This window comes from Delphinus delphis, chromosome 7 (genome assembly GCF_949987515.2).
Source record: "Delphinus delphis chromosome 7, mDelDel1.2, whole genome shotgun sequence".
Lineage (NCBI taxonomy): Eukaryota > Metazoa > Chordata > Mammalia > Artiodactyla > Delphinidae > Delphinus > Delphinus delphis.
Window position 1 is genome coordinate 8,388,147 of NC_082689.1, and position 7,449 is coordinate 8,395,595.

The window sequence follows — 7,449 nt, forward strand, 5'->3', positions numbered from 1 at the left end:
GTCTGTCCTCCAGACTCTCAGGTCCCCAGTTCCAGCCCTTCCCCTGGAAGGGGAACATCGTGGTCGGATAACTGCGCACCGCAAGACTCTATCTGGGGAGATAGAGTCTCCCCAGCCCGTTTCTGACGTGTTTCCGTGGCGCCCTTCCTTTCCTTCCCGTTTCTTGCAGAGCTTCTGCAAGATCTGGCCCATTCTGTCCCTCTCTAGCTCTTGGCCTGCACCTGGGATTCTGACCCGACCCCCTTCCTGGCCCCCAGTCGGCTTGTTTTGCTCTGGGAGCTCCACCCGGTGGAGCCACTAGGCGGCAGGTGTGTCAGGGATCCAGGAGACCTGGCTCCGGTCTCAGCTGAGCCACCGGTCACCTGGTCCCGGCATCAAGCGAACTGCCTCGCCTTACAAGCCTCGGGCCCTGCTTGCAAAATGAAAGGGGCCATGACATTCTAGAGTGCCGCGCTTTGGCACTTTAGCTGTGATTTTGTGCGCGTGCCTAAGTTCCTGCTTGTAACGAAACAGATCCCTCAGATTAGCAAGGCGGAAATTACTCTTTACATCCTCACTAACCCCCAGCCCTTACTCCCTCCCTGACCTCTACAAGCCTCCCACCCGACCCCCTCGAGAGCCACTCAGGGAACATGCTTTGCTTGTCCTAGAGCAAGTGAGGCTTGGCACCGGCCAAGGGACTGTGTGTGAGCAGAGGCCCCTGCCTGCCTCTGTTTTCACCTCCTCACAGGTTGGCTTGGGGGCCTGAGGTGAGCAGAGAATTGGGCCTGACTGGCCAGAGAATCTCTGGGGGCGAGAGACATGGGCCAACCAAGGGCAACGAGTGACTCCGCGAGAACTGCTTGGGACTCAGTGAGGTGAGAAGAGAGACACGTGAGTCCTGAAACGAAGCTCCATCCCGAGTCCCTGTGGGTAACTGGGTGCTCAGTCAGGACCCAGTTAATGGCCAGAACTTGTCCTGCTGCAGCCCCTGACCTGTCCTCCTCCTAAGAGGGGACTGCAGCAGAAGGAGCCCTGGCCTCCTTTGCGGGGAGCTGCAGGACACCCAGGGTGCTACAGGTTCTTCCTGCAGACTCTCCACAGCTCAGGCCCCAGGTCCCCTGACTGCAAAGTGGAGAAGATTGTACAAAAGTGTCCTGGAGTTTTTGAAATTCAGTTGTAAAAATAATACATACTCATTTTAGAAAAATTGGAAAGTACAAATGAGCAAAAATGAAAACAATTTAAAATAATTAAAACCCACCCTTGCTAGGGGATGGGGGAGGGGGAAATAGAGAGTTGTTTAATGGGTACAGAGTTTCAGCTTTTTAAGATGAAAAAGTTCTGGAGATTGGTGGCAAAACAATGTGAATATGCTTGAACAATATTGAATTGTACACCTAAATGGTTAAGATTTAAATTTTATATGTATTTTACTACAGTTTTTTTTAAAGAAAGGGTTAAGTCAAAAGGAAAAGAAAAAATTAAAAAGCCACCCATAGCTTTACTTTCCAGGGTAACCACCACATATAAGACAGGATGGGGGGATCTGAGAAAGGAGCTTGTGAAAAGAGGCTGTGCAGAGCTACGAGTGCCCAATGGCACCTCTGAAATGAGCTCCCAGGCGGCCTTGGGGTGTCGTCGGGGGAAGCAGCTGAGGCCAGACTTCAGGCTGGAGCCTGCTGTTGTCCCCAAAGACAAACTGGACTCCCCAGGGCCTCTCTTAAGTGACAGAGACGACATGCTCCTGAGGCTCTGGTCAGTATTTATGAAGGGGCTACTATGGGCAGAGAAGCAGCAGGCAGATTGGGGAAGCGGGGGATGTGAGTTATCAGAAGGCCTGGGCTCTGTAAATTTGATGTCTCTCAGGTGTCTCCACGGCATGTCAGTGGATAGGTCCCACTTGTCATGAGTCACTGGTTACCATGGAAAGTGGAAGCAGCAGCAGTGGGCTCAGCCCTGGAGAAGAAAGGATGGAGGTGGAAAGGCCAGCCAGCAAGATCCCACTCTGTCCTGGAAGCAGCATCCCCTGCAGCTCGCTCTTCTGCACTGGTCAGGGGGGCAGCAGCATTCCTGAGTGCTCAGTGCTACTCCCGGGACAGGAGTCCTGGCTCGTCTGGGACTCGGGTCACCTCCCGTCCTAGCTCTGGCTGCAGTCACACAGATGTCTCCTCCTCCCATGTTCGAGAGTTTGGGCCCGCTCTACTTCCCGTCTACTCCACTCCTGCCATTACCCTGGGCGAAGCTGAAGTCCCCGTGGATGGCCCGCCGCTGCCCTGGTATCAGCTCCTGATCTCTCCTGCAGCTCTGGAGGCTCTCCTCCACCGTGGCCTTTTGGCCCCTTGGTAACATCCTGACTCCCAGAACCTCTGGGCGTTTTTCCATTTCTGGAAGTGTGAGCTCTTTGACCATGATTGCCTCCTTCCTGCTCTGCTGCTTTATAAATGATACATTTATTCTTTAACCTCATCTAACCTTCCCAGTTCTCGACCACTCTGCTTTCTCCCCATCCATCAGCTTCCTCTCATCTTCACTTCCTTTCTGATGGGTCCTAGATCCCACGGTCCATCACACACAACCCTCTCTGCCAGTATTTCTGTAGGGCCAAGGGGAACATACTGGGATCACCCTTTCCTTCTCAGAAAAAAGGCTTATTTTCTTTGGGAACTCACCAAGATGAGTCTCATCAACAAACAAAGCTGCATTTGCCCACCCTTCCTTCTGTGAAGTACCTGCTCAGGAAATATAAAGTGTGCAACACTTCACATCTATTCTTACATAGTCAGATGGCGTTTCCAAATCAATCCTGACACATGGGAGCCCATCTCATTTTGTACACTTCTTGGTGTCTCCCTTTTCCCCATCCTTGTCTTCTAGTGGGTCCACCGAGTCTTCTTTGTTCCATGTCTTCCCTGTAGAGAGGAGTTGCCTTTTTGGAGGGCTTCCTAGTATTTGCACTCCCTTCCCATTGAGGGGGATCCCTGTGTGTGTGACTCGGTTTGAGACCAAGCCCAGGCTCCTACCACAGAAGCTGAAAGGGCTCTGGACACCGCATCACTGACACCACTGTGTGACCCAGGACTTGCACTCAGGCAGCTGGATGGTCTGACCTGGGACTTCCACTGGGAGTGATACTAAGACCCATGACAACAGGGGCAGACATGTCCAGGGCAGCAGTGCTAACAGCAGCATCCCATGCAGGCTGCTCCCGGGGCCCCTGCTGCCCAGCCCGCCTTGGCTTCTGCCCATTTTCTCTGCCGGTTTTTCAGCCTTCTTGTTGTTCTGAGCTACTAAGAGCCTTTCAATAAATTCCTTTTTTGCTTAAGTTGGCCAGAGTTGTTTGCTGCTGTTTGCAACCCAGAACCTTAACAGATCCATCTACCACTGCTGTGAAGGTTACACATTCTGCTTGTTCTACTAGTGGTTGTCTTTACATATTTCTAAGATGAACAGATATTATCATTGTTTTGAAACCCCAAACTACGGTCTGTAATACTTAATCATTCTCCTCTCTCACTCTGTTTTTAAAACTTTTTTTAAGAGGCAAGAACGATGAGGACGCACTTAAGGAATTTGATCCTAGAAACACATTTACATTTTTCTAACAGTCTAATCCTCTTCAGCACAAGAACTTTCGTATGCTTCTTCTGACAAAGCAGTAGGGTAAAAGGTGGTGAGCAGGGACTCGAGTCAGGCTGCCTGGGTTCAAATCCTGACTCAAAAGTCAGACTGGCCTTAGGCCAAAGTCAGACTGGACTGAAAGGTACTGACATTTCTAAACAAAGGATGAGCAACCTGCCTGCACACAAATAAGAGACTCAGAGGCCAACACTGAGCGCTGCATCCTTCCAAACAGTGTCCAGGTTCCTAAGTCTACGAGGTTTAGTTTGAGGATGGTAGTTACTGAGGTAAATGTCCCTTTGTGTGGCCTCTTTAAATGCAACACCCCAACTTCACCTTCTTTCAAGCTTCTGCACAAGGCAGGGCAGGACAACTGGGGGGCTGTTTAGGAATAGAGGCCACGGCCCAGGTGAGGGACAGTGGGGATCCAGGGAAGGCCGTACCTGGCTGGGTAAGAGTGCCCTGGCTCAGGAGAGGTGGCCACAGGCTAGAGCTAGGCTGGAGGGCCTGGAAGCTGCTGCCACATTCTCTGGAACATCTACAAGAGTACCTGGGGTCTTTTAATCTAATATTCAAGTAGCTTCATCAGCTCTGAGCAGTGTGGGTGTCATTCATTCAGCTAACATGTACTGAGTACCACGTGCCAGGGACCGTACAAGGCTGGGAGCGGGGGCATACAAGTGTTCTGACAGCTGCAAGTCTGGGGGCACAGAAGAGAGGCAGCTGCCCCAGTGGAGGGAAGGTTTCCAGGAGGAGGCGATGCTGCTCAAAGTTCTGGGAGAAGGGGTTGGACTGGCCTCTGAGCTTTGGCCAGGGAAGGGCGGAGCAGCTATAATGACAGTTCCACCAACACTGAATCCAGGGGAGGGGGACCCTAAAGGAAACAGGGGCCGTCAGGAGGAGGAATGGACATTGGACAGGCAAAAACAATAGCAAAGCAGACTGCGGTCCAAGTTCTTTGCTCTCATTCTCTGGACTTCCCTGGTTGCTCTTCCTGGAATTTGCACTTGGAACCTTCCCTCCAGTCTTCCTGTCTGTCTGGCCTTCATGCATAGGTAGGATGTGTTTCCATTTTAGTAAATTTGAAAAAACAAAAAAATGAAGTATACAAATAAACTACTTTTATTCCCAACACCTAAATTAACCACTATTAACATTTTGGCAATTTGATCCCTGTCATTTCCCACACATATACCCTCCCCTCATTAATGAATAACACACTGTTTTCAATCGTTTGCTTTGTGAGAGAACTGCCTTGAACCGTCTGGTACGATATCCATGGTTACGATGGACGGATGAAGCTGACAATACCCAAACTGTGAGATCAAGTTTACCCTCACTAGAAGTGGTGACTTAACCAGACATTAAGTGCCTCCTAGAAGGATGTAACAAGTACACAAAACCAACCATAAGTCTTGCAAAAACAAAAACTGAAGCTGAATGTCAGGAAGCTCCAGATCTAACTGGCAGTTTACAAGATCACTGCGGATGGAGGAGCGCGTTCAAGACACCTCGGCGGTGTAAGGCAAATCTAGCATAAGGACAAATTCTATAAGACAAATGGCCTGGTTTCTTCAACAGATAAATGGTATTTAAAAGGAGGTTTCTATTACAAAGTAAAAAAGATTTAAAAGATGTATCAACCAAATGTAATGCATGGAAATGTTTGAATCCTAATTCAAACATGCTAACAGGGCTTCCCTGGTGGCGTAGTGGTTGGGAGTCCGCCTGCCGATGCAGGGGACACGGGTTCGTGCCCCGGTCCGGGCAGATCCCACATGCTGCGGAGCGGCTGGGCCCGTGAGCCATGGCCGCTGAGCTTGCGCGTCCGGAGCCTGTGCTCCGCAGCGGGAGAGGCCACAGCAATGAGAGGCCCGCGTACAGCAAAAAAAAAAACAAAACAAAAAAACATGCTAACAGCAAAAAACAACAAACACGCTAACAGCAAAAAGGCATTTTTGAGACAGAAAACTGAACACAGACTAGATATTAGATGATATTAATCCTGATAGCCTGTATCAGTACTTAATAAAGTGTTTACTGGCAAAATAATAGGATGCCTGGGATTCACATTAAAATACTCAAGCCAAAAAAAAAAAGGGAGAGAGGGAGAGCAAAACTAAAGTGGGGCAGGGAATAGCTGAAAAAAGAATTGCAAAAATACTGAAGTGATTGAGGTGATGGGTAAAAAGGGATTCATTAAATTATATTCTACTTAATAATGTATGCTTGAAATGTCCATAATAAATTTTAAGTTTGCAATAAAGCTTCACATATTTGTATCTTCAGCAGCGTGATCCCTTATCTCTAGGTGAGAAAAGTGGAATTCCTCAATTTAAGGAAGGAGAATTTTTACCTCAACAGGAAGTCACCAAATTTCTCTCCAGGTGTTTGTAATGAGGGGGTTCAGGATATGCTACCCCAAAATACAGCCCCTTGGCATACTGAATATCTTAAGCCAAATGCATCGGTAACACAGCAGGTGCAGAGAGGACTCTGACCTTCCCCTGAAGCAGGTCATAAGACCCTCACGTGAGAGGTGCTCTCCCTCTACCCAGAGGAAAGAAGCATTCTTTTCTCCAAGACTGAGGAACACCAAGACCACACTTACCTCACACTTCTTTCCTTACTTTCACATTTTGTGACACCCTCTACTCTTCATCACATCTAGCAAAACACTCAGGTTTAACCCATTCTTCAGGTCTTCATTTCCTTATGAAGGCTCCTGTGTCACATCAAACTGTATGCTTTTCGCTTGCTAATCTGCCTTTTGTCACAGGGCCCCAGCTAACAATTTAGACAGGTAGAGGAAAAAGATATTTTTCCTCCTCCACTGTAACAATTTGCCTTCTCACCAGTTTCCCCACAATTCCCAAACACTTGTTTGATGTTTTAATTTCTGTTAATCTGATGATACAAAATAGCATTGTATTATTGTTTTAAATGGTATTTTCCCTGTGGTTGTATAGCTGAGCATCTCTTCGTTATCTTTTCGTGCCATCTAAATTTCTTCTGAAAACTACTTTTCATATCCTTGGCCCATATTTGTTTGCCGATTTTTTTTTTTTTTTAACTTTCGGCATGTGGGATCTTAGTTCCCTAACCAGGGATGGAATCAGCCCCCCATGCATTGGAAGCACAGCGTCTTAACCACTGGACCACCAGGAAAGTCCCTGTTTGCCTTTTTCTTATTGTAGTTTTTCATATTCTGATACTAACTTTTTATTATATATGTTACAAATATTTCTTCCCAATTTGTTCCTTACATTTTAAATTTGTTTATAGAGACTCTTGCACCCAAAGGTTTTAAACTGTAACATGGCCAAATCTGTCATAATTTTTTTGCTCTGTCATAATCTTGCTGTGTCTTAAGAGTGACATTCATATTCCGAGTTCTTATTACAGATTTTAATAAGAATGCTTCTTACTTTTTGCCATCAAATAGTCTACATTTTCAGATAAGGTTTATCTAAAAGATATGTATTTTTCTTCCTTTAGTCTCTTAGTTTGACATTATTAACTTACCTTGCGACATCTGGCATTCCAGAGATAAATCCTATTGGTCAATATTCTTTTACTATATTCAGTCAAGTACCAAATCTAAAATACGTAGGCAAATCGTTCTTTTCACTCTTCTTCCTCCCCAATTTGGGACTTTCTGAAGCTAGGACAAAAGCAGGGCCCCTTACTCAGGGTCACCCCTCCCCACCCCTCAAAAACACACACATGACCCAAAGTGCTCATTTTCAAATCCCAATGTGGGTATTATTCCTAGAATTTTGATCCCACTACAGGGCCTAATGGTGCTAATGGTCGTTAAGAGAGCACATATTAAAGATGGCTTAATTC